The sequence below is a fragment of the Giraffa tippelskirchi genome, chromosome 8 (genome assembly GCF_054371585.1).
Source record: "Giraffa tippelskirchi isolate mGirTip1 chromosome 8, T2T-mGirTip1v1.2.pri, whole genome shotgun sequence".
NCBI lineage: Eukaryota > Metazoa > Chordata > Mammalia > Artiodactyla > Giraffidae > Giraffa > Giraffa tippelskirchi.
The window spans coordinates 18,205,092-18,232,832 of record NC_137282.1 but is presented as its reverse complement, the minus strand read 5'-3'; the positions used below and the strand labels follow the sequence as shown (position 1 = coordinate 18,232,832).

General features: G+C 40.3%; 1 long non-coding RNA gene across 1 annotated transcript in view; it reads right to left on the bottom strand.

Annotated features, from left to right (window-relative positions):
* LOC145518707 (uncharacterized) overlaps positions 1-18,837 on the bottom strand; it is a 58,258-nt gene extending 39,421 nt beyond the window's left edge. The window contains exon 1 of the long non-coding RNA XR_014063163.1: positions 18,753-18,837. This is a non-coding gene — a long non-coding RNA (uncharacterized LOC145518707). The remainder of the gene's footprint in view (positions 1-18,752) is intronic.
* Between the last annotated feature and the right edge of the window lie 8,904 nt (positions 18,838-27,741).

Genomic DNA, 27,741 nt, shown 5'->3' with positions numbered 1-27,741 from the left:
GCTGCACTACATGGCATGCAGGATTTTAGTTCCTTGACCAGGGATTGAACTGGTGCCCCTGCAGTGGGGGCACAGAGTCTTAACCACTGGACTGCCAGGGAAGTCACCCATCATGTATATTTTAATGCCCTCTAGAGTGGCTTCCCTGGTGGCTCAGCTGGTAAAGAGTCTGCCTGCAATGCCAGAGCCCTGAGTTCGATCCCTGGGTAGGGAAGATGCCCTGGAGAGGGAAATGGCAACCCACTCCAGTATTCTTGCCTGGAGAATTCCAGGGACAGAGGAGCCTGGTGGGCTACAGTCCATGGGGTCAGAAAGAGTTGGACTTGACTGAGTGATTAACTTTCAGAGTGGTGCTAGTGGTAAAGAACTCGCTTGCCAATGCAGGAGACATAAGAGATGAAAGGTTCAATCCCTAGGTTGGGGAGATCCCCTGGAGAAGGAAACGGCAACTCACTCCAGTATTCTTGCCTGAAGAATCCATGGACAAAGGAGCCCAGGGGGCTACAGTCCATAGGATCATACAGAGTCAGACAGTCCTAAAGCAGAATTGTATTTTAGGCTCCCAATGCACTGAGTGAACAGGTATCTGGCGCTAAGAACTTTCCTATAATTGGGCCATTAATGTCGTCATTCATGGAAGCACACACGCTCTCCTCTCCTTGGTCAAGGCTTCCTGGCAACCTTTCTGGATGACACAGAGACAAGAAGATTTCACAGCTTCAGACAAGCTTCCCACTGGCCCTGCCCATGGGGAGCCCTCTTAGTTGAGCAGGGTCACCCAACCCACACCAGTGGAAACAGCAAACAAAACTGTGGATTTGCTCTAAAGTAGTTCAAATTCCCTGCAAGGGCACCTGACTTATCTTAAAATGTAAGACACCTGGATTGAGTATGTTTGTAGTTTCCGTGCCCGCTGAAGACGTAAATGCATGGTCGGTAGGTTGGATTTATGAGACGGTACCATCTGGGATTCACATTCTGTCCATTAGGTCGAGCTAAGTGCTGTCAGGAATGTGGGAAGAGCCCTGCTGAAATGGGGGAGCAGATAAGCAGTTAAGGCGTCTTAAGTGAACCCAGATGGACGAGCAGGCCCGTCAGTAGCAGCGCCACAACAGGCAACCCTGCTGAGCCAATTTCAGACTCACTTAACCCTCAGACGTTTGGAAAGCCAAACACCGGTCCTTTGCTGTTTCATCTCACTGGCTTTCTGTGCACACTGATGTGACAAGAAAACCGGAAGAGAGATCACCCAGGCACACTTGAGACTGCAAAGAAGAAGGGTAAGTCTGACCTTGAACTTGAATTTGACTCACACTCTAGGGTTTTGTGGAAGACTAAGCACAACAGCTATGACTCTCAGAGGTTCATTGACACTTAGTTCAGTTCTGAATATCGCCAGTGAAAGGGCGAGGAGGAAAGTCCCTGGATTCTGTTTATAGAGAGATAACCCTGAAGTCAGGTAACAAAAAACCCAAAAAAAAAACCTGGGTATTAAAATAGTATTAGAAGAGAAAGATAGCTTTCTAATGGGACCAGGAATAGCAGAGACACTTCTGATATGAAACCTTTGTCACTTTAATGTCAAAGAAACATGAGGAAAGGGAACCCTCATGCACTGCTAGTGGGAATGTAAATTGGTGCAGCCACTATAGAAAACTATATGGTTGTTGTTCAATTGCTTAGTTGTGTCCACCTCTTTGTGACTCCATGGACTGCAGCACGCCAGACTTCCCTGTCCTTCACCGTCTCCAGAGTTTGTTCAAATTCATGTCCGCTGAGTTGTGATGCTACCTAACCATCTCATCCTCTACCACCCCCTTCTCCTTTTGTCGTCAATCTTTCCCAGCATCAGGGTCTTTTCTAATGAGTCAGCTTGTCACATCGGGTGGCCAAAGTATTGGAGCTTCAGCTTCAGCATCAGTCCTTCCACTGAATATTCAGGGTTGATTTCCTTTAAGATGGAAGTACCTAAAAAAACTAAAAATAGAACTACCATATGATCCAGCAATCCTACTCCTGGGTATTTTTCCAAAGAAAACAAAAACATGAAATTTGAAAAGATGTATGTACTCCCATGTTTGTGAGCACGTAGTCACTCAGTTGTGCCTGACTCTTTGCAATCCCATGGACTGTAGCCCACCAGGCTCCTCTGTCCATGGGGATTCTCCAGGCAAGAATACTGGAGTGGGTTGCCATTTCCTCCTCCAGGGGATCTTCCCACCCAAGGGATCGAACACAGGGCTCCTGCATTGCAGGCAGATTCTTTACCATCTGAGCCACCAGGGAAGCCCACCCCATGTTTATTGCAGTGTTATTTAAAATTGCCAAGATATGGAAACAACCTAAGTGCCCATCAATAGAGCAATGGATAAAGAAAATGGTGTGTATATAAATACAATGGAATATGACTCAGCCATAAAAAAATACAGTTGCCATTTGTGACAATGAGGATGGATCTAGAGGCTATTAAGCTAAGTGAAATAAGTCAGAGAAAGACAAATACCATATGATTTCACTTACATGTGGAATCTTAAAAAGAAAAAACCCAGATTTACAGAGAAGAGATTGGTGGTTGCCTGAGACAGGGACTAGGGGTGGGTAAAATGGGGAAACAGAGTCAAAAGGTACAAATTTCCAGTTTTACAATAAATATGCCCTGGAGATGTAATGTACAACTTCCAAATTACTATAAATAATAATACAGTACTGCATATTTGAAAGGTGCTAAGAGAGTAAATCTTAAAAGTTCTCATTGAAAGAAAAAATTCTGAAACTTTGTATAGTGATGGATGTTAACCAGACTCATTGTGCTGGTTATTTTATAATATGTACAAATATTGAATCATTATGTTGTACAACTGAAACAATATCATGTTTTGCGTCAATTATACCTCCATTAAAAAAAAAAAGCGCAACTTGAAGTACATCCAATGGTTGTATAAAAATGTAATCTGGAAAAAAAAGAATGTAATCTGAGCCATTCTCAGTAATCATTTACACACTTAAAACAGAGAGCAACCAAATGCACAAAAATTCAACCAAGGAAGAAACGTGTATTCCAGAGAATGTAGACCAGAATTGGTTTGATTTTGATTCCCAGCAAAACCTAAAAATTAGTGAATAACAGATGGTAAGCAAACACTGAGAAAAGGAACAAGTGAAAGATACAAACAAACTAGCTTCAGTTATTATAAAAGATTTTTTAAAGATTAATTTAAAAAATAGAGAAGGCTGTGTCCTGTGTGCCATGATTTGCAATAGATGTGGAACAAAATCTCTTAGGGTCTCTTGGTCAGAGGAGACTCATGGGCGCCATGTAGAAGTGACGGGGTCCGTGGTTGACAGAACAACTAAGTGGACTGTTGGCCCTGCAATGAGCCTAAAGAGGGCTCCCCACTGTCTGGCCCGAGTCCTGTTCAGTTCAGTTGTTCAGTCGTGTCCGACTCTTTGTGACCCTGTGAACCGCAGCACGCCAGGCCTCCCTGTCCACCACCAACTCCCGGAGTTTACCCAAACCTATGTCCATCGAGTTGATGATGCCATCCAACTATCTCATCCTCTGTTGTCCCCTTCTCCTCCTGCCTTCAATCTTTCCCAGCATCAGGGTCTTTTCAAATGAGTCAGCTCTTCGTATCAGGTGGCCAAAGTATTGGAGTTGCAGCTTCAACATCAGTCCTTCCGATGAACACCCAGGGCTGATCTACTTTAGGATGGACTGGTTGGATCTCCTTGCAGTCCAAGGGACTCTCAAGAGTCTTCTCCAACACCACAGTTCAAAAGCATCAATTCTTCGGCGTTCAGCTTTCTTTATAGTCCAACTCTCACATCCATACATGACCACTGGTAAAACCATAGCCTTGACTAGATGGACCTTTGTTGGCAAAGTAATGTCTCTGCTTTTTAATATGCTGTCTAGGTTGGTCATAACTTTCCTTCCAAGGAGTAAGCGTCTTTTAATTTCATGGGTGCAATCACCATCTACAGTGATTTTGGAGCACAGAAAAATAAAGTCAGCCACTGTTTCCACTGTTTCCCCATCTATTTGCCAAGGCAATGCCAAAGAATGCTCAAACTACCGCACAATTGCACTCATCTCACATGCTAGTAAAGTAATGCTCAAAATTCTCCAAGCCAGGCTTCAGCAATACATGAACCGTGAACTTCCAGATGTTCAAGCTGGTTTTAGAAAAGGCAGAGGAACCAGAGATCAAATTGCCAATATCCGCTGGATCATCAAAAAAGCAAGAGAGTTCCAGAAAAACATCTATTTCTGCTTTATTGACTACGCCAAAGCCTTTGACTGTGTGGATCACAATAAATTGTGGAAAATTCTGAAAGAGATAGGAATACCAGACCATCTGACCTGCCTCTTGAGAAACCTGTATGCAGGTCAGGAAGCAACAGTTAGAACTGGACATGGAACAACAGACTGGTTTCAAATAGGAAAAGGAGTATGTCAAGGCTGTATATTGTCACCCTGCTTATTTAACTTATATGCAGAGTACATCATGAGAAACGCTGGGCTGGAAGAAACACAAGCTGGAATCAAGATTGCCGGGAGAAATATCAATAACCTCAGATATGCGGATGACACCACCCTTATGGCAGAAAGTGAAGAAGAACTAAAGAGCCTCTTGATGAAGGTGAAAGAGGAGAGTGAAAAAGTTGGCTTAAAGCTCAACGTTCAGAAAACTAAGATCATGGCATCTGGTCCCATCACTTCATGGGAAATAGATGGGGAAACTGGAAACAGTGTCAGACTTTATTTTTTTGGGCTCCAGAATCACTGCTGATGGTGACTGCAACCTTGAAATTAAAAGACGCTTACTCCTTGGAAGGAAGGTTATGGCCAACCTAGATAGCATATTTAAAAGCAGAGACATTACTTTGCCAACAAAAGTCCGTCTAGTCAAGGCTATGGTTTTTCCAGTGGTCATGTATGGTTGTGAGAGTTGGATGGTGAAGAAAGCTGAGCGCCGAAGAATTGATGCTTTTGAACTGTGGTGTTGGAGAAGACTCTTGAGAGTCCCTTGGACTGCAAGGAGATCCAATCAATCCATCCTAAAGGAGATCAATCCTGGGTGTTCATTGGAAGGTCTGATGTTGAAGCTGAAACTCCAATACTTTGGCCACCTCATGCAAAGGGTTGATTCATTTGAAAAGACCCTAATGCTGGGTAGGATTGGGGGTGGGAGGAGAAGGGGACGACAGAGGATGAGATGGTTGGATGGCATCACCGACTCGATGGACATGGGTTTGGGTAGACTCCAGGAGTTGGTGATGGACAGAGAGGCCTGGCTTGCTGCAATTCATGGGGTCACAAAGAGTCGGATACGACTGAGCGACTGAACTGAAACTGAACTGAACTGATGGGACCAGATGCCATGATCTTAGTTTTCTGAATGTCCTGTTCACTGAACTGTTTTTGCTAGCCTCCCAACGGACACACGGAAGACCATGTATCATGTTTATGATTGACGCCACGTTATAAGGGACTGTTGGCACACTGGAGTCTTCCACCCAGGCGTCCATGCATGGGCTATGGGAGCTTCTGTGGGCTTCGATTTCCTTCTCTGAGTCTCAGCAACATGAGAATATCTCCTAGAGGCTTTGTGAGAATTAGACCACACAGCAGAAGTGAAACACCCAGGAGAGAGATTCAGTAAATGTGGATTTCCTTCTAATCTTTAGAAAGGGCTGGGATTCAATATTATCTTGATAGCTGAGATTGATAGATTAAAAATCCAAAACATAATATAATAGAATACACACCTTATCTTAAAATAGACAAAGGGTAAGCTGCAGGAGAATGAACCTAATATCAACTTTGATTAAAAAAACAGAAACCCTGGGAATGTTTTAATTGCCTACGAGTTCATGGTAAAAGGGTAGCTTTTAGACTTTTCTTTTTAATGTATCTGATCCTGGAATGTTCTTTTTTTTTTTTTGCCACATTACAGGATTTAAGGGGATCCTAGTTCCCCGACCAGGGGTCAAACCCCAGCCCACAGCAGTGAAAGCACACAGACCTAAACACTGCACCACCAGGGAACTTCCAGAGGTAGCTTTTAAAAAGATACACAATCTGAAGATACATACAGTAGGGGTGGTGTGGCGTGGAATAGGGCTGATGGCTGGGTGTTGCAATTAGGCAAAATTTGCTCAATGAAAGAATGCATTTCCTAAAAGAAAAAGCTGTTTGTGGATGAAGTTAGTTTCCACATGAGGTCGTGGCACCGCCATTAGGCTCTCTGGGAGGAGAGTACTCTTGTTTAAGGTCTTTCATGGTCTCTCTCAGCAGCACCTGGGGTCCCTCATTCCTCGGCTTCTCTCCCGTGGGCTCTGGTATGGGAGAGAGGTATGCACGGCCTTTGCCTGAATGCCGCCTAACTGCCTGAGCTCCTGTGCAAGGAAGCTCTTCTCACATTTGAAGACTCTGTCTGGCAGCATCACCATGTAGCGTTATGATTCTGTTTCTCACCAAGATGAGGTAGTAATAAAATTAAAAGAGAGCAAGTCCCAGTTCCGGAAAGACTGCATGTCTCAATTTCTGCTCACCTTTGAGTCACGTGGGGGTGATAACAAGTACTCAGGTAATGTCTGTACTGACCAAGGAGCAGACCTGCATTTGACAACATCGTGGTAATCATCGGTTCAAGATACTGTATATTTATTAAGTGATCAAACTGATTTCTTCTTTAAAAATACTTCTTTATTTTATTTTTATTTGCTTGGCTCTGCTGAGTCTTAGCTGTGGCAGGCAGAATCTTTAGGGTTAGGGTTAATTCACCGCATGTGGGATCTAATTCCCCAACCAGGGATTGAACCTTGGTCCCCTGCTTTGGGAAATCATAGTCTTAGCCACTGGACCACCAGGGAAGCCCCTGATGATCTCTTAATAATGAAGAATTCTGTTAATTCAAATTTGATCCTGTAGGTGACCCTTTTCTTGCTTATCCATTAGCTGAAAGTATTGTAACAATTTACAACCTAGTCTCATAAACTCATATCAGGAAGGATCATTGAGTCTTTCCTGGAACCTAGTTATTTTAGAAAATTCATATTGACTCAGGTAACATACTTTTCAAATTTTGTTGTTTACAGAAGCAAGTCATCAGTGAGTTATGTTTATAGTAAACATAGGCAAAAGGACAGTAACATACTTAAATAAAAGTAACACACCACATTGAGTCTGTACAGAAATAAATTTGTTTCATATTTACAAATATAGGTAGTCAAAATGGACTTTCTTTAAATAAGGTCTTTCTTCTCATTTGCAACTATATTTAGTACATGCCAATATTATTAAAAACAAAGCCATTTTTTAGTTAGGAAAATAAAAATGCATCGCATCTGCTTTTTTTTTCCAAATAAAAAAAAAGAGGAAATATTTTCACCATTCTTAAAGTGATCAAAAACATCCAAGTGGACTTTTAGGGAGTTTTCCAAAAGCAAAAGAAAGAGGAAGTTAAATAGAAGAGAATTTGGTACCTGAATGATTTTTTTTCCAAAAATATAAAAGATTAGTCTCGCAAAAATCAAAACACAGTGTATCTCAGGGACTCAGAATAGCTCCTGAAATATCTGGATAAGTATATCATTTGTTATACAATTTATATTGTTATAAATGTGAATCTGGTGTTAAGGCATGTGAAGAATACAAGCTCTATAAATGAGTATATTATGATTTTCTATTGTGACAAGTTGTTATCAGTAATTTTGAATCTCAGCCCTTTGCTTGTTAAGCTTTACACTAAGCAGAGCTTCCAAATTAAGAATATATTCGAAACGCTTTCTTCAATTGCCTTTAACATGAGACTCCTTGATTGAATCTAACCTGCTTTGTACTGGTTAGCAGCGCCGACCCTGGACAGTGGGTCCGGAAGGTCGAAAGACACCCAAATATCCTCCCCAAATAGCTGAAATACCTGTGGAGGCAGCACTGTCTTGACTACTCTTCACCACGCTGGCATTTTTCTGTCCAAGTCTTCTCCCACCATGGGAAATTGTGAATCTATCTTCTAGTCCACTGGGTTACCTTTTCCTCAAAATTCTGTTTACCTTAGGTTCTTCCTTCCTCTCCCCAGAAATCTATTGCCTTCAGCTTTCTCCTCCTCCAGTTAGCTCTCTGATTGAAAGCTTAAATATTGAATTTAACATGACTTCTTGGAGCTGTTCAGAACAGTTCTAAGTGGCAAAATATCCCCCCCAAAAGAAGAGGGGGTTATGGAGGTGAATGGTACTGAGAATGAACCTGTTGCTATGAAGATAAATATGTGAGAAGTATAATTGAGCTTGTAGCAGGGTCTACTAAAGTATAACTTTCTGTTTTTCTTTTCTTAAAAATTATTTTATTGAAGTGTAGCTGATTTACAGTATTGTATTTGTTTCTGGTGTACAGCAAATTGATTCAGTTACACATATATAAATTTATTATTTTTCATATGCTTTTCCATTATGGCTTATCACAAGATATTGAATATAGTTCCCTGTGCTATACAGTAGGACCTTATTTATTCATTCTATATACAGTAGTTTGCATCTGCTAATCCCAAACTTCCAGTTCATTCTTCCCCCACCTACTCCCCCTTGGCAAACATAAGTCTGTTCTCTGTGTCTGTGAGTCTGTTTCTTGTTTGTAGATAAGTTCATTTGTCATATTTTTAGTTTCTGCATATAAGTGATATCATATGGTATTTGTCTTTCTCTGACTTATTTCACTTGTTGTTGTTGTTGTTGTTTAGTTGTTAAGCTGTGTCTGACTCTTTGTGACCTCATGAACTGCAGCACACCAGGTTTCCCTGACCTTCACTATCTCCCGGAGTTTGCTCAAACTCATGTCCGTTGAGTTGGTTAGTATGATAATTTCTAGGTCCATCCATGTTACTGCAAATGGTATTATTTCATTCTTTTTTATGACTGAGTAGTATTCCATTGTATATTTGTGTGTGTATATATATATGTGTGTGTGTATATACACATATATATGTGTACACACACATATATATATACACATATATATCCATTCCATTGTGTGTGTGTATATATATGTATATATTTATCATTTCTTTATTTATCTATGGACATTTAGGTTGTTTCCATTTCTTAACTTTTGTAAATAGTGCTATACTGAACATTGGGCTAAAACATGAGTTTCCATTACAAAAAATCAAATGGTATTTTATTATGTGGATGTTGTATATGCATAAAATCAGTAATCAAGAACAGCTTCAAACAACCTGTTGATGGCCCATTACATTAGAAAGCCTTGCGTTGCACTGGGGCCTGGTTTCAAATTTGCAGCACTGCCTAAGTTCAATGTTGGATAGCTCAGTTTGCAAAGATCCTTTGGTTCTCTCTGTATAAATAAATGAGACATTCCTTTTTCTCAATAATGATAATCACACTATTTGTAGATTGAACCAAGAACATGGGTACAAAATTTGATGGAAGGGATGGAAGAGAAACAGGAGTTAATGTTGATGCTCCAGGTGCTAAACTTAAGCAACTGGGGAAATGAATAAGTTCAGTTATGAAGACATAATCTATAAACGCTAACATAATGTCCACGTTTGGTGTAGGTACAAAGAAACCAGCTGAGAAGAGAAATTCTGGGAAAGGGACATTGGGTCAAAGAGTAATGCATTTGGGTGGGAAATTCCCACCTTGGAGGGTGAGATATTTAAGCAGATGTTCAGATGCAATTGCAGATTTCCAACTGGAAGCTGAATAAGGCAGTAAGTAAATCAGGTGGTGCTAGTGGTAAAGAGCCCGCCTGCCAATGCAGGAGAATTAGAGACCAAAGGGACGCAGGTTCGACCCCTGGCTTGGGCAGATCCCTGGAGGAGGAAATAGCAATTCACTCCAGTATCTTTGCCTGGAGAATCCCATGGACAAAAGAGCATAGCGGGCTACAGTCCATGGGATCGCAAAGAGTCAAACACGACTGAAGTGACTTAGCACGCACGCACTGGAGACAGACATTTAGTAGTCATCCACACAGGGCTGATGCCTAAGGCTTCGAGTAGATAAGGGAGAATGATGACAATCCCTTTGATTTTTATAATATAAATCTTTTCATTGCCTTCTCCTCTGGTGTGTAGTCCGTTATTATGTCTCTTCTGCGTCCTCTATTTTGGTTTAGCTTACGTGCTCACAGTGGGTAAGAATGTGTCTAACTCACTTTGAACAATACACAATTCAATACCATTACTAAGCAGGCTCTCTTTTTTTTTTTTAGTATTTATTTTTAGTTATTTGGCTGCACCATGTCTTAGTAGCAGTATGCAAGATGTCTGATCTTGGTTGCAGCATGCAAGCTCTTAGTTGCAGCATGCAGGATCTACTTCCTTGAACTGGGATCCAACCTGGGTCCTCTGCATTGGGAGTTTGGAGTCTTAGCCACTGGACCACCAGGGAAGTCCTGCCAAGCAGGCTCTTAATGTGTACATTTCTCATCCAGATCTGAATTGGTTTGACCTGGGCTTGGGGAGAGCAGGACCCAGCTCCAGGACACAGATCATGGAGTTAAGCATGAGCAGAGAGACAGGGCTGAGAATTAAAAACACACTCAAAAGGCAGCGCTGTTGTGAAGGTCCTCCAAGGAGGTGGAATCCAGGCAGAAGACCATCAGAGGGCAAGCGGAACAGGTTAAAAAGGGAGGGCAGAAGGTTTAATGAGTAAGGAGGAAATAGCTAACGTGATGGTTTTCTCTGAGCTTCTCCACCAGGGTTACATTCCCAAGTGTATAATTTCAGAAGCTCTGACATACTCTCTTCAGAGTTCATCCAATATCTCGGGCTTTGGAGCAGGCATCCGGACGTGTACCTTCCCACATGTGAATTAGTGTCTTTTCTTACAGTCAGTTGTGATTTTGACCATCTGCAAAGAACTACATTGTTATCATCTCAATGGCAGGGATGTGTCAGAAGCACCCCTGCCTGCCCCCTTCATAGTCTACCCTGGAACCCTTGAGGAACTGCTCCAGCCTTCCTGCAACCTGGGTTGAATGAAAGCGGAGTTTACTGAGTGTCCCCAAAATTAAGGACTCATTTTGCTAATACTAAACCGAGGACCTCTCCCTCAATGTACCTTTCTCCTCACCCACATCATTCTCTTCATTCCCCCAGGCAACCTCCTCACTCCCCAGCCCTCACCAAGCAGGCTCTTGACGTGCACATTTCTCAACCAGATCTGAATTGGTTTGACCTGGGCTTGGGGAGGGCAGGACCTTGCTCCAGGACACAGACAGAGCTGAGTGTGAGCTGAGAGACAGGGCCCTGGAGGGGGATGTTAGAGAAAGCCATCACATGTTATCTCTTTCCTCCTTACTCATTAAACTTTCTGCCCTCCCTTTCTGACTTGCTCCGCTTGCCCTCACAATCCAGGTCTCCTCCGGCTGGGTTTGCAGCTTTCTCTGACACAGCCCTTTCTCTGAAAAACCCTGCTTCAGGTTAAATGGGCCCTGGGCTGAGAATCTCTGCACTTTTGCACAGGCAGGCTTGCCCAATGTATCCCAGAAAGAGACCTGGTCCTTCTTGTGGTTGTCCACACCCTTGGCTCTGGCCTGTTCATCCCACATTTCTGACACCCTTGCCCCACTTCCTCCACTATGAAGGAGAGTGAAAAGCTAAAGGATGAAACAGTTATATCCTGTTTTAACAGGTATACGATCATTAGCAAATAAATATAATAAAATATAATTCAAGTGAATGAATAAAAACAGCTCACCTTTGGGTTTAAATAGAAACTTTTTTGCATAAAATTAGAACCAGTTGCTGTGTTTTCAGAAAAGGCTTTGCTTTGCCAAGCAAATTGGCAGAGATGTTCTTGCAATAAAAGGACCACATCCTAATATCTTTTCCTAGCTCTAACCTATAAAATGCGGTCTCTATGGCATTTCCAAACATAAGGGAATTATAACTTCCCCGCATCACACCACCAACGTTGCTAGGAACAGAAAAAGACAAGCCAACATCTTTATTAATTTTTTGAATAAATTGTTACTGTGCACATGTCAAGTGTTAGAAATTGGGCTAAGCACTGTGAGAATTACAGTTGCATAGATGCTCTGATTCCTGGTCCTCAGGCACTCACAGTCCAGCGGGGGACACCAGACGTGTACAGTTAGCTACACTACAAGGCAGTGTGTCGTAACTGCCATGGGAGTGAGTGGTGGGGAATTCCCGTGCCATAGGTTTTCAGAGGAGGGAGAGAGCATTTCTGGCTTAACAGCAGAAGTTCAAGTTGAGCTTGCCTTTTGCTTATTCAGTAACTATTGGCTGGATGTCTCTGAGGACTGGGGACTGTGCTCATTGTTGGGGAACACAAGAGCTGGCAAACAGCCATGGCCCTGTGGCTCCCATGAGAGCCTAGAGAGAAAGTAGACCTTAAAAGATCACACAATAAGGGGGTGTGTGGGATGCATTGGGAAATTGGGATTGACATTTATACACTGTTGATACTATGTACAAAATAGACAGCTAATGAGAACTGACTGTATAGCAGAGGGAACTACTCAGTGCTCTGTGATGACCTAAATGGGAGGGAAACCCAAGGAAGAGGGGATATATGTGTATGCTAGCTTATTCACTTTGCAGAAACTAACAGTGTAAAGTAATTATGAAAAAGTGAAAGTTAGTCACTTTCAAAGAGTTGTCTGACTCTTTGTGACCCCATGGACTATATATAGCCCACCAGGCTCCTCTGTCCATGGAATTCTCCAGGCAAGAATACAAGAGTGGGTTGCCATTTCCTTCTCCCGGGGATCTTCCTGACCCAGGGATTGAACCCAGGTCTCCCGCATTGCGGGGGGACTCTTTACGGACTGAGTCACCAGGCAAGCCACTATACTCAATATTGATTTTCCTTCCTATGAAGAGTTTGTCTCAGGTCCTTCCTCTTCCTCTCAGGAGTGAGTCGCAAGAGAGCAAGCATTCTCGTGGACTCCCAGCAACTAAACTCCAATTTTAAAAATCACACAATATATAATAATAACTTACGGTAAGTTGAAGGAAGAAAGTAGAAGGAGTTAAGGGGGCTCAGAGGAGGAGGTCAGATCAGGGAAGAATTCCCTACGGAAGGGATGTAATAGCTGAGATCTATAAATGAGTAGGAGTTAACTGGGGAAAAAAAGAGAAGAAAAGCAAGAAGAAAGGAGAAGGGAATAGGCATTACTGTCAAAGGGAGCAGTGCATACAATGTTCTTAATGTAAAAATAAGCCTGGAGACTTGAAATGTTTGAAATGCCCCATGTAGCAAAAAATAATAGGGAAGAAGGAAGAACAGGAAGAGACTGGAGCCAGACCACTCAGGACCTGGGGAGGTAGTCACTTTGGTCTTGATCCCAAGAGCAATGAAAATCTACTGAAGGAATTTAAGAAGAGAGAGAGGACTTCCCTGGTGGTCCAGTGGTTAAGACCCCACCTTCTAATGCAGGGGGTGTGGGTTTGATCCCTGATAGGGGAACTACCGAAAAAGAAGAGGAGAAATAATCAGATTCATCTGTTAAAACACTCTTCCAGCCACTTTGCCAGGAATGATTATTTCTAGAGCTGCAGAGTGGGGACAGAAGACAGTTCTGCTACAGGCAATTACATTGGTCCAGGCAGTGGATGACAATGGCATGGGAGGAGAGAAGTGGGTGGATGGGCGAGATAAGTGGGAGTAAAAAGCTGGTATCAGTTCTTGGTGGTAGGTTGCAAGAATATGGAAGCCTTTATTCTCAATGAGACAGTTGTCTCATCCAGACACAGGAATAAATTTTATTTAATGGGTTAACATTTAAAAGTCAGGAATTGATTTTCAGCAAAGATATCAAGCCTGAAGGGGGAAAGAATAGTCTTTTAAATGAACAGTTCTAGGAAAACTGGATATCAACATGCCAGAGAATAAGATTGTACCTTTACCTTATATCACATATAGAAATTAACTCAAAATGGACAAAGACCTAGATTTAAAAGCTAAAACTGTAAAACTCTTAGAAGAAAATAGAGAGGCAAATCTTCGTGACCTTGGATTGGCAGCGGTTTCTTTAAAATGACACCAAAACCAGGCAATAAAATAAAAATAGATAAATCAAACTTGATTAAAATTAAAAACTTTTGTGCCTCAAAGGATACTATCAAGAGAATAAAAAGACAACCCATAAAATGAAAGAAAATATTTGTAAATTGCATATCTGACAAGGGTTCAATATCTGGGTTATTTATTTATTTATTCATTTGGCCACGCCATGCAGCTTGTGGGATCTTAGTTCCCCAATCAAGGACTGAAACTGTTCCCCCTGCAATGGAAGCACGGAGTCCTAACCAGTGGATTGCCAAGGAATTTCCTGGGTTATATTTTTTAAAATTCCCAGAACTCAACCACAAAAAGATAACTGAGCTAATTTAAAAACAGGCAAAGGATGTGAACAAACATTTCTCCGAAGAAGATATACAGATGACCAATAAGCACATGAAACAACGTTCAACATCACCAGTCATCAGGGAAATGCAGATCAAAACCACAGTGAGATAGTACTTGATACCTACCAGGATGGTATAATAAAGAATGTACAAGGGAAATTCTGATTGGAATTTCTGATTGGAATATAAAATGGTGTGGACATTGGAAAATAGTCTGGCAGTTTCTAAAAAGAGTTAAGCATAGAATTACCAAACGATCCAACAATTGCACTCCTAGGTGTATACCTAAAATAATTGGAAGTAGGGACTCAGATATATACATTTCTGATTGGAATATAAAATGGTGTGGACATTGGAAAATAGTCTGGCAGTTGCTAAAAAGAGTTAAACATAGAATTACCAAACGATCCAACAATTGCACTCCTAGGTGTATACCTAAAATAATTGGAAGTAGTGACTCAGATATATACACCAATATTCATAGCAGCATAACTCACAATAGCCAAAAGGCGGGAGCAACCCAAGTGTCCCTCACAGATGAATGGGTAAACAGAATGTGGTATAGCCATCAATGGAGAATAGCAGTCAGCCTTGAAGAGGAATGAACATCTGATATATATTATAGCATGAATGAACTTTAGAAGATACTATGCTTAAGGAAATAAGTCAGAAACAGAAGGGCAAATCTTGTATGATTCCACTTAGATGAGATACCTAGAAAAGGCAAATTCACACAGACAGACAGTAGACTAGGGGTTACTCAGGTGTGAGGGAACGGGAATGGGAAGTTACTGCTTAATGGGTACAGAATCTTGTTTGGAGTGATAAAGTTTTGGAAATAGTGGTGATGGCTGCACAACATGGCCCTAAAAATGGTTAAAATAGCAAATATTCTTACCACAAAAGGCCAATAATAGTTGAATAACTAGATAAATGTAATGATTATATTTTTATTTTTTAAATTGTTTTATTTTTTCCCTTTTTATTTTTAGTTGGAAAATAATTGCTTATAATGTACTAGTTTTTGCTTTAGTAACAATTATAACTGTCATTTACTGACTGCTTTCTGCATGCCAGGAGCTTTACAAGTATTATCTAATGTTATCTTTGTAATAGCCCTATAAGGGAGATGTTATTATTATCCCCATGTTATGCATAAGGAAACTGAGGCTAATAGAAGCTAAATGATTTTCCCAGTGTCACAAAGCTGGTAAATAGTGTGAAAGTTAAATGATTTCAAGTCACTTAGTTAGAAGTTAAAGGAATTCTGCTTTCTTTTGTTGTTGATACAGTTAAAATTTTGTATCTAGAAATAATATTTTTAAGAAAATAATATTAATGATTATAATTACTTCTAAAAACAATGTGGTTTTAGAACAACAGTGAAATATCAATTCCTGCCTCTTTTTAAAAAAATATATGTATTTATTTTATCTAGCTGCATGAGGCTTAGTGCAGCAGGCAGCATCTTTTGTTGCAGAAGTGCATGGGCTCTAGAGCACTCCGAACAGCTGTTGCATCTCAAGGGCTTAGTTGCTCCAGGGCATGAGGGATGTTAGTTCCCCAACCAGGGATGGAACCCTTGTCCACTGCATTGGATTCTTAACCACTGAACCACTAGGGAAGTCCCCCAATTTCTGTGTGTGTGTGTGTGTGTGTGTGTGTGTGTTAGTCACTCAATCCTGTCTGACTGCGACCCCATGGACTATAGCCCACCAGACTCCTCTGTCTATGGGATTCTCCAGGCAAGAATACTGGAATGGGTAGCCTTTCCCTTCTCCAGAGGATCTTCCCAACCCAGGGATCAAACCCAGGTCTCCTGCAATTCTGGCAGATTCTTTATCATCTGAGCCACCAGCGAAGCCCAATTTCTGCTTATTCAATTGCAAAGATTTAAACCTGTATAATAGCTGATGTTTTTGAGGATGTAATGAATTGGAAACCTTTGAACAGCTATCTGGCGATGTAAATCAGCACAATCCTTTTAGAAAGGCATTTCACAAGATATACCAGAACACAGGACACTCATTTTCAAAGTAGTTCTACTTCTGGAAATGAATTCTGAATGAACTTCTATATATATAGAGAAAGTTTACTATGTAAAGGTATTAATTGAAGCATTGTTTTTAAAATGGTTAAAAAAAAAAAAAAAGAACTGTTTGATGCAGCCCTGGGCTCCTCAGGAAGCCCATATTATTTTTTTTAACAAAATGTTTAAAACCCTTGTTTTTATAAGATCCTTATTTTTTTAAGAATAAAAAAAGGTAAAAAAATTGAAAACAGTCTAAACTGCTCAAAAATTTTTGAATACATTATTATATATATTTATTCAGCAGAATAAATTTCTTAGAATATCACATATAATATTTGAAAGTACCTTTTTACAATGTTAAGTTTTAAAAGTTAGATTAAAAATTAGGTGCCCATTATGAGTGTAGTTCAGAAAAAATAGTATACAGAAGAGAAAAATAACTTTAAATAAATAAACAAAAAATTTCAAATGAGATTATCTTTCAGTGGTGGAATTCTATAATATATGGTAGTTCTTCCACTTTTATCTATTTCTCATATATTCTGAAATGAGCATATATTAGTTACAATTGTAAAATAAACTTTAAAAAAAGTATAGTTCAAAAGGATCAAATCCATATTCTTCTTCCGGATTAGTGAGTGAAATAAAAGATTTTCTTTTCTCATCTTCAAAGATGGTATGTTCTTTCTATTACATCTTAAGAGCTCTGGTATGATTAAAAAGACTGATAAATGACCAAGAAATCATGGGTCATCAACTACAACTCCCTGAGGAATGAGCAGAAAGCCCTAAGCCTTAAAGTTAGCATTAAACTAATGTAAAAAAAAAACTACATACACAGTACTTCATTTATTGCTTAGTTATGTAAAGACTCAGTACACCAGTGCAGCGAAATTGAAATAAGTTTTAATAACAAACAAACAGCAACGGAGGTTTCACTAAGTGAGGCAGAGATTCGACCGGAAAGATTTTGAAATGAATAAAATATTACAAAGAGCTGAAGACAATGCCAACACAGGGAAGCCTTTGGCTGATTTGCAGCCAGATCACCCCCTGTTGGGGCTGGCACATGTGCCTCAGGTGACCCTTGAAGAGACCCGGCTGAGACTTGGGACAGAGCTGATGACTCCATCGTGCTGAGACCAGGGTACAGTTAGACGAACCCTTATACTAAGTGGACATCACGGATTTGTGATTCCGTCTGCGTGAGACTTTATTTCTACCTCAGGCTCTGAGCTGTGTCAAAATTTGCCAGTGATTTTTATGAACCCCTTGACAGTTTTACACAGATCGAAATGATGCTTCTGACTTCTTAATATCCCTATTTAGCCATTAGATTTTGATGGATCAATTTAATTTTTAATATTGAGAATATTCTATATTTTAGACCAGGGAGTATAAAGCCATTTGGCAGTTAATGAGTTTCATCATTACGTACAAGCCAATGAACAGTGTCTTATTTAAACTGGGCAAACGTTAACAACCATATCCAGAACATTTTTTAAAAACACTCTATGGCATATGGCAAAGTTTCATGGTAGATGTGAAAAAAGAAAAGGAAGAGAGAATTGACAGTGGGGAGGCCAGAAGGAGACACCTCCTTGGCTTACTCTTTTACTGGAAGGAAGTTCTGTGGGTCGGGGGGGCAGGTGGGTATCCACAGACACCTCCACAGAGGTGCTGTAGAGAAGGCACGGAGCAGATCTCCTAGTTGCATCCATCTTTCCTATAGATTTATCACAGTGCCCGAGGTGCTACCATTACCGTTTTCCCCTGGAGTCTTGAAAGCTAATCATGTTTATGGTTCTGCTTTGAAGATTGCAAAGCGTCTCTGGGAAGACTTATTTTCTAATACCTCCAAGCAGGCGCTCTAACCAGTTGATTGAGATTAACTGGTGGACCTTTAATGGAAGAGGTTTGGGTTTCCGTTCTGCCTCGCCACTTACTGAGAATGACCTGGGGCAGGTTATCTTCTCCAAGACTCAGTTTCTCTAATTATAAAACAAGGATAATAATGTTTACTTCGAAGGGCAGTTGTAAGGAGAAAACAGATGTAAAATAACCACAACAGATGCTACCTGGGCTCCTTGGGAATCCGCCTGCCAGTGCAGGGGACATGGGTTCGACCCCTGGTCTGGGAAGATTCCACATGCCCCGGGGCAACTGAGCTTGTGCACCAAAACTGCTAAAGCCTGTGCGCCCTAGGGCCCACAGCAAGTGAAGCCGCTGCAGTGAGAAGCCCACACACTACAACTGGAGAAAGACCACACAGCCACAAAAACCCAGCACGGTCATAAATAAATAAATGATACCTCTTTCAGCAGAGCCACATGGGTCAGTGGGAAGCTCTTAGCTCCTGACTGAGTTTCAGCAGCTTAGATCACCAGCTTCTCCAATAGAAGAGTTTTTAATCTAGAGGCCTCCAAATCTGGAAAGATAGAGATATATTTGTGTCATAAAATGACATACTCAGACACAAACACTTTATTGTTGTTTAGTCGCTAAATTGTGTCCAACTCTTTGTGACCCCTTGAACTGCAGCATGCCGGGCTTCCCTGTCCTTCACTGTCTCCCTGAGTTTGCACAAACTCATGTCCATTGAGTCGGTGATGCTATCTGACCATTTCATCCTCTGCCGCCCCCTTCTCTTTTTGATTTCAATCTTTCCCAGCATCAGGGTCTTTTCCAATGAGTCAACTCTTTGAATCAGGTGGCCAAAGTATTGGAGTTTCAGCTTCAGCATCAGTCCTTCCAATGAATATTCAGGGTTGATAATACTGCAAGGAGATCCAACCAGTCCATCCTAAAGGAAATCAGTCCTGAATATTCATTGGAAGGACTGATGCTGAAGCTGAAGCTCTAGTACTTTGGCTACCTGATGGGAAGAACTGACTCATTAGAAAAGACCCTGATGCTGGGAAAGATTGAAGGCAGGAGGAGAAGGGGACGACAGAGAATGAGATGGTTGGATGGCATCACTGACTCGATGGACATGAATTTGAGCAAATTGCGGGAGATAGTGAAGGACAAGGATAGACATGAATTTGAGCAAACTGCGGGAGATAGTGAAGGACAGGGAAGCCTGGCATGCTGCAGTCCATGGGGTCGCAAAGAGTCGGACATGACTGAGTGACTGAACAACAACAATGCTTTAGGATGGACTAGTTGGATCTCCTTCAGTCCAAGGGACTCTCAAGAGTCTTCTCCAGTACCACAATTGGAAAGCATCAATTCTTCGAAGCTCAGCCTACTTTATGGTCCAATTCTCACATTCATACATGATTACTGGAAAAACCATAGCTTAGACCAGACAGAGCTTTGTTGGACCAACACTTTAGAGACTGTGATTCAGGAAGTGTAAGAGGTTTTGGAGGTCAAGAATATAGATTCTGGAGTCAGACTGCCTGACTGGGTTCAAATGCCAGCTCCCTGGCTTACTGTGTGTGTCTGTGAGCAAGTTATCTATCTTCTCTGACCTAAGTCTCTTCGTCTATAAAATTATGAGAATAACAGTAACCTACTTCAAATAATTGTTAATGAGATAAAATTAGTAAGCATGGGGTAGAGCCTAGCATCTGATATTTTTAAAAAGCGGTAGATCATGAGATGCAGCTGAGCTAAAATCACTTTGCTACAAAGCTCTTTTTAATTAGCTTCCAACCACTGGCCCTTAATGTAATTTCAGAACTAGAAACAGAAGATTCAAGGACATCAAAGAATAATTTTTGGCAAATGACAAGGAAGATAAAAATGAGGAGGCATTGCTTTTTGATCATGCCTTATATGGATACATTTATGAAACACTGGACAATTTTCAAGGTAAACCATTTACGTCAAGAAGCACAAAGTCAAAAGATTGGAAGGAAAACCGAAAATTACAGGATTGCACTTGACAAATCAGAAGTAAATGAATCATTGCCAGAAATGTTTAACACTGCTTGAGTTGGACACTGAAAGTCAAGGGAAGAAGATATACCCATCTTAAAATGGAGAGAATTCCATAAATTAGATCCAGATGCATTAGGAGCTTCATACCTGTATATTACAAATAGACCAGCTCCTCTAAGAGTCAGAAATTGAAAGTAGACAATATGTAGAGAGGAAATTTCAGTACTTTTAGCAACTTAGTATGTTATCCATACTTCCAAAATTCAGAGACTCTGTCAGGCATTTCTTACAGCTTCTCTTCCTTGTTTTTTAAAATTGCCCTTTCCAAATTCCTTTCTCCTTGTGTGCCATCATTTACTCTTCTAAGCTACTGTAACATCAAAACCCATCGAAAATCATGGCATCTAGGTATTTACACAACATATTTTAATTGAAAACTTTTTGTTGCAATAACTGTAGATTTGCATGCAGTTGTCTGAAATAATACACAGAAGCCTATTTATCCTTTATCCAGTATTCCCTAATGGTAGCACTTTGCAAAATTATACTATGGTATTATGACCAGGTAATTGACATGACTACAATCCACTGATCTTATTCAAATTTCCCTAGCTTTATTGATACTCATTTGTTTGCATGTCTGTGTGTTTATTAAGTTCTATACAATTTTATCATCTGAATAGGCTCATATATTTGCTACCAGAGTCAAAATACTGAATATTCCAACACCACAAGGATGCACCTTTAAACCACATCCACCTCCTTCCTGCCCTACCCTACCCCCAGCCCCAAGTCCCCTACTCTGACATCCATCTTTCTCCTGTTTCTAAAGTTTTGTCATTTTTAAAAATGTTATGTAAGCGGAATCATATACTATGCGACCTTTGGGGGCTCGCTTTTTCCAGTTAGGATAATTTCCTGGAGAGTCATTCAAGTTGTCCTGGGTATCAGTAGTTCATTCCTTTTTATTGCTGAGTGGTAGTAAGGATGTTCCACAGTTTATCTGACCATTAACCTGTGGGAGGACATCTCGGCTGATTCCAGCTTCTGTCTATTACAAAGAAGACTTCCATGAACATTCATGTACAAGTTTTTGTGTCAATATAACTTTTCATTTCTCTGGGATAAATGCCCAGGAGTACAATTGCTGGATCATAAGGTAATTGCATGTTTAGCTTTCTGAGAAACTGCCAAAATGTTTTCCAGACTGGCTGTATTTTTTACATTCCCACCCACAATATACAAGTGATCCAGTTTCTCTATATCCTCACAAGTATTTAGTGTTGAGATTTCTTAATTTTAGTCTTTCTTGTAGAGGTGTAGTGATATCTTGTTGTAATTTTGATTTGCATTTCCCTGAGGGCTAATGATGTTGAATATCTTTCATGTGGTTAATTGCCATCTGTATATCCTCATCATTGAAAGATCTTTTCGTGTCTTTTGCCCATTTTCTAATAGACCCTTTCTTTTTTTACTGTTGAACTTTGCAAGTTTTCTGAGTGTGTATGTTTCATTTACTAGTCCTTTGTCTCACATGGGATTTGCAAATACTCATTCTCAGTCTGTAGTTTATCTTTTCATCATTTCAACACGGTCTTTTGCAGAGGAAATGTTTTCAATTTTGATGAAGTCTGCTGATCTATCCGGACAAGGCAATGGCACCCCACTCCAGTACTCTTGCCTGGAAAATCCCATGGACAGAGGAGCCTGGTAGGCTACAGTCCATGGGGTTGCTAAGAGTCGGACACGACTGAGCGACTTCACTTTCACTTTTCCCTTTCATGCACTGGAGAAGGACATGGCAACCCACTCCAGTATTCTTGCCTGGAGAATCCCAGGGATGGCGGAGCCTGGTGGGCTGCCGTCTATGGGGTCGCACAGAGTCAGACACGACTGAAGCGACTTAGCAGCAGCAACAGCAGCTGATCTATCAGTTTTTCCATTTATGTATTGTGCTTCTATGTCAAGTCAAAGAGCTCTTTGCCTAGCCCTAGACCAAGATTCTCTCTTACGTTTATACCTAAAATAAGTGATAGCCTTATATTTTACAGTAAATCAGTGATCCGTTTTTAGTTAATTTTTGTATACGTGTAGAGTTTAGGTCAAACTTTTATTTATTTTTTGGCCTCTGAATGGCCAGTTGCTCCAGTGCCATTTGTTGAAAAGGCTCTCCTCCCTCCATTGAATTGCTTTCTCACCTTTACCAACAATTATTGATTGTATTTCTGTGGCTCTGTTTCTGGAATCTTTATTCTGTTCCATTGCTGCATCTATATCTCTACCTTGATTACTGTAGCTATACAGTAAGCCTCAATATAAGGTGAGTGATTCCTCCACTTGATTCTTGCCAAGATGGTTTTAGCTGTTCTAAGCCCATGACTTTCTATATAGATTTTAGAATAAGCTTCTCTATGTGTGCAAAAAAAATCTTGCTGGGATTTTGATAGGAATTGTATTAAATCTATAGGTCAGTTTGGGGAGAACTGATACTTTAAATGTGTTGGCCTTTCTAGCTATAACCACAATATGTGTATTCACTATTTAGATCTCCTTTGATTTCCTTCACTGAAGTTTTGTAATGTTCAGCATACAGATCATGCTTTATGTATATTTAAATATTTTTGCTTTATTTGAGTGATTGTAAGTGGCATTGTGTTTTAAGTTTGATTTTTGTTAAGTTCACTGTCAAACTGAAATGCTATGTTTTTTTGTGTGTTGATCTTATATCCTAAACCCTTGCTGAACTTATTAGTTCTAAAAGATTTTTTGTAGACTTCTTGAGGTTTGACATAGACAATCATGTTATCTGCAAATAGAGGTAATTTTATTTCCTCCTTTCTAATCTGTCTACCTTTTAAAAAAATTTATTTTTCTTGCTTGTTGCAATGGATAGAACTTCCAGGACTATGTTGATAAGAGTGAGAGTAGACTTTTTTGCCTTGTTCCTGATTTTTTTCTTTATTTTTATTTTATTAAATTGAAAAAAAAAAAAACAACTTTTTTGGCCATGCCACGTGGCATGCAGGATCCTAGTTCTCTAACCAGGGATCAAACCCATGCCCCCTGCAGTGGAAGAGTAGAGTCCTAACCACTGGACCGCCAGGGAAGTCACCCTTCCCTGATCTTAGAGAGAAAGCATTCATTCTTTCATCATTAAGTGTGTTATTAGCTCTAGGGTATTTTGTAGTTGCTATTTGTTAAGCTTAGATATCTCCCTTCTATTTCTAACATTTTAAGAGTTTTATCATGAATCAGTTCTGGGATTTACCAAATGGTTTTTCCTACATAAAGTTGATATCTCTTCAGCTTGTTGATCTGGTACATTATCTTTATTTATTTAGAAAATTTTTAATTAGAGTATAGTTGCTTTACAATGTTGTGTTACTTTTTTATTTATTTTTGAATGTTGAACCAGCTTTGTATACCTAGACTAAATCTCATTTGCTCATGGTTCATAATTCTTTTTCTGAGAGATGTTGTTCTGTTTTTTGTTTTTTACTGACTTTATCTGCTTTTGTTATCAGGGTAATACTGGCTTCATAAAATTAGTTAGAGAATGTTCTCTCCTCTTCTATTTCCTGGAAGAGATTGTATAAAATTGGTCTTAATTCTTCTTCAAGTGTTTGGTAGAATTCTCTAGTGAAACTATCTGATCCTGAAGATTTTGGGGGTGGGGTGAGGTGGGGGAGGAGAAGCGTAGTTTTAAAAAATAGATTTTTTTTTTTTTAGAACAGTTTAGATTTATAGGAAAATTAGGTGGTACAGAGAGTTCCCATGTATCCAGTTCCTCTGTTATTAATATCTTACATTAGCATGGTGCATTCATTGTAACTAATGAACAATATTGATACGTTAATATTAACTAAAGTCTATACTTTATTCAGAAAACCTTAGTTTTGACCTAGTGTCCCTTTTCTGTTCCAGAATCCCGCCTAGGGGTTACCATATTGTGTTTGTCATGTCTCCTTAGGCTTTATCTCGACTCTAACAGTTTCTCAGACTTATTTTTGATGAGTTTAAAAGTTTTGAGGAGTACTGACCGGATATTTTGTAGGCTATCCTTCCATTGGAACTATCTGATGTTTTTCTCAAGATTAGAGTGAGGCTATTGGTTTGGGAGAGGAGGAACACAGAGGTAAAGTGCCAGTTTCATCACACCTTATCAGCGTTATTAATACATATTATCCACACGATTTACCACTGTTGATGTTGACCTTGACCACCTGGCTGAGGTGTTGTTTGCCAGCCTTTTCCACTGTAAATGTAAACCCTTACTTTCCATGTTATTTTTTGGAAAGAATTTACTACATGTAGCCCAGGACTTCCCTATCAGTCCAGTGGTTAAGAACCCACCTTCCAGTTCAGGGAACACAAGTTTGATCGCCGGTCTGGGAAGATCCCACATGCTTTGGGGCAACTAAGCCCGTGTGCCACAGCTGAGCCCAGGCTATAGAGCGGGTGCTCCGAAATGAGAGAAGCCATTACAATGAGAAGCCCGTGCACTACAACCAGAGAAAGGCCAGCACACGCCAGAGACCCAGCACAGCCAAAAATAAGAAATAAATTAATACTAAGACAAAGAATTTATTAGTTGTAGCCCACACTTACGGAGGAGCTATGCTTCTTCACAGTTCCCTTGCAGGCAGGATATTTGTATAAATTATTTGGAATCATACATGGGAGATTTGTCTCTTCTCCCCTTTTTATTTATTTATTCACGGCGTGGCAGATTTTGCTTAATGCATCCACCTCCTCACACCCATTATCCTCTCTCGGTTCTGGGATGCTTGGATACATAACAACCACCTCACTTTATAAGTGCGATGTGGCACAAGATCCTTAGTGAAACGGAAGTGAATACAGGCTCATCAGGATGGCGGGGTGTCATCGGAGAGGCTGGGCTAGGAATCAGGAGGCTGGAGCTGGACTGCTCTGGACTCTAATGAGCTGAGTGACCTTGGGGAAGTCAGGCTCTGGAAGACAGTATGTTCACATGCAAGCACGAGAACCGAAACCGATCAGCCCTTCCGATTCTAAAAATAGCCACGTGTTGCAAAGCCACAGCTAGGTTCAGAGCGGTTAACTGATCACTGCAGGCGCAAACACTGCGGTTTTCCCTGACCAGCACTGCTGTGTGGACTTGAACCAGACAAGGGGTGGCCTTGTGCTTGGCCCCGCTTCACGGTTCCATAGCCATGTTTCCTGGCTCTGTCCTTCCCTTTCCCTGCCTGTTACTTCACTGTCATTAACGTCATCAAGCTTCCGTACCTAGACCTCCACAATACCCTCCTGAGTATCCCAACTCCCATCTCTTTCCCAGCACTTCAGCATACACCCTGCAGGAAGGGTTATCCTGAGAACTGCAGATTTATCCAAGTTATAGGTTGAAGGAGACCTTAGAAAACAGCTACTCTGGGATTTTGAAAACTGTTTTTTTCTTTTTTTCCCTTTACACAGAGTTTCCTTTTATTTTTTTCACTGTTCAAGCATTTTATTTTATTTATTTATTTTTTTAAAATTGGTTTATTTATCTATTTTTTAACTTTACAATATTGTATTTGTTTTGCCATACATTGACATGAATCCACCATGGGTGTACATGTGTTCCCCTTCCAGAATCCCCCTCCCACCTTCCTCCCCTTATTTATTTTTAAAATTGGGCTTCCCTGGTGGCTCAGACAGTAAAGAATCTGCCTGCAATGTAGGAGACTTGGGTTTGATCCCTGGGTTGAATTAATTTTTATTGAAATATAGTTGCTTTAAAATGTTGTGATGGTTTCTACTGTACAGCAGAGTGAATCAGCTACACATATACATATATCCTCTCCCTTTTGGACTTCCTTCCCATTCAGGTCACCACAGTGCATTAAGTAGAGTTCCCCGTGATATAAACTATGTTTTTTTAATAGTGGTTATGCTCACACAGATAAACCTGAATTTGCGGTAAACTACTTTTGAAAATTCTGTATTCCTCCCAGAGATTTACAACTCATGCTTGTATATTCAAGTATGTTCTTTGCATCATACTTTACCACCACCTATGAGTCAGGTCTTAAGACTGCTGAAAAAACAACAGGATATAATTTTTTAAATATTATAAAATATTTCTACACATATACTTTTTTTTTTTTTATAACATGTATGTGAGGTAAAAATGGCTCTGAGAAGTCTTGGTATAGGGAAACCCTCTTAATGTTTAACCCAGAGTTCCTCAAGTGAATTTGACCACAAAGCTTTTTTATTGTTGTTGCCACAAAATACCAGTAATATATCTTAGAACTAATGTTCTGAAGAACATGGTTGGAAAGTGCTGACCAGCCTGTTTTCTAGATGAGGGAATTTTATCAATTGTGCAAGGTCACAGGGCTGCTTAGTAATGCTTGTTGTTGTTGTTTAGTTGCTAAGTCATGTCTGACTTTTGCGAACCCATGGACTGTAGTGCACCGGGCTCCTCTCTCATGGGGTTTCCCAGGCAAGAATACTGGAGTGGGTTGCCATTTCCTTCTCCAGGAACTCTTCCCCACCCAGGGATCAAACCTGGGTCTCCTGCATTGGCAGGCGGATTCTTTTACTGCCGAGTCACCAGAGAAGCCCATTTAGTAGTATAGCTGGGACTAAAGCCCAAGTTTTCCAAATTCCTGATGGTCCAGCATCACACCACACTACTATCTATGAGTCAGGTCTTAAGACTGCTGAAAAGCAACACGAAGTGGTTTCTAAAATATTATAAAATATTTCTACACATATGTTTTTTATAACATATATGTTGGGTAAAAAAGGTATGAAATACCCATTACCCAGCTGAGGAAGTAGAATATTATCAGAACCTCAGAAGTCCTTAGAAAGCTCTACCTGATTGTACCATCTGGTATTTATCATTCATTTGCTTTTCTTTATAATTTTACTTCATATTTATAAATATACCCCTAAAATACATTATACTGTTGTGCATATTTTGAACATTTAGTTAATACAACTGTACTATTCTTTTGCAACTTGTAAAGTTTTTGCTTGTTAGTTTTGTGAGATTCATCCATGTCAATAAGTATAGCCAGAATTCCTTTATATATATGTCACAATGTATTTATTTATTCAGGGCTTCCCAGGTAGTGCTAGTGGTAAAGAACTTGCCTGCCAGTGCAGGAGACATAAGAGACGAAGGTTTGATCCCTAGATCGGGAAGATCCCCTGGAGGAGGGCATGCAACCCACTCCAGTATTCTTGCCTGGAGAATCCATGGACAGAGGAGCCTGGCAGGCTATGGTCCATAGGGTTGCAAAGAGTCGGACACAACTGAACTTAGCACTCATTTATTTATTCTCCTGTCAATTGATATTTGAGATGATTCCATCTCTTTTTATTTTGGTTTCTCATAAGCAGTGTTGTATGAATTATCGTACATGTACACATGTG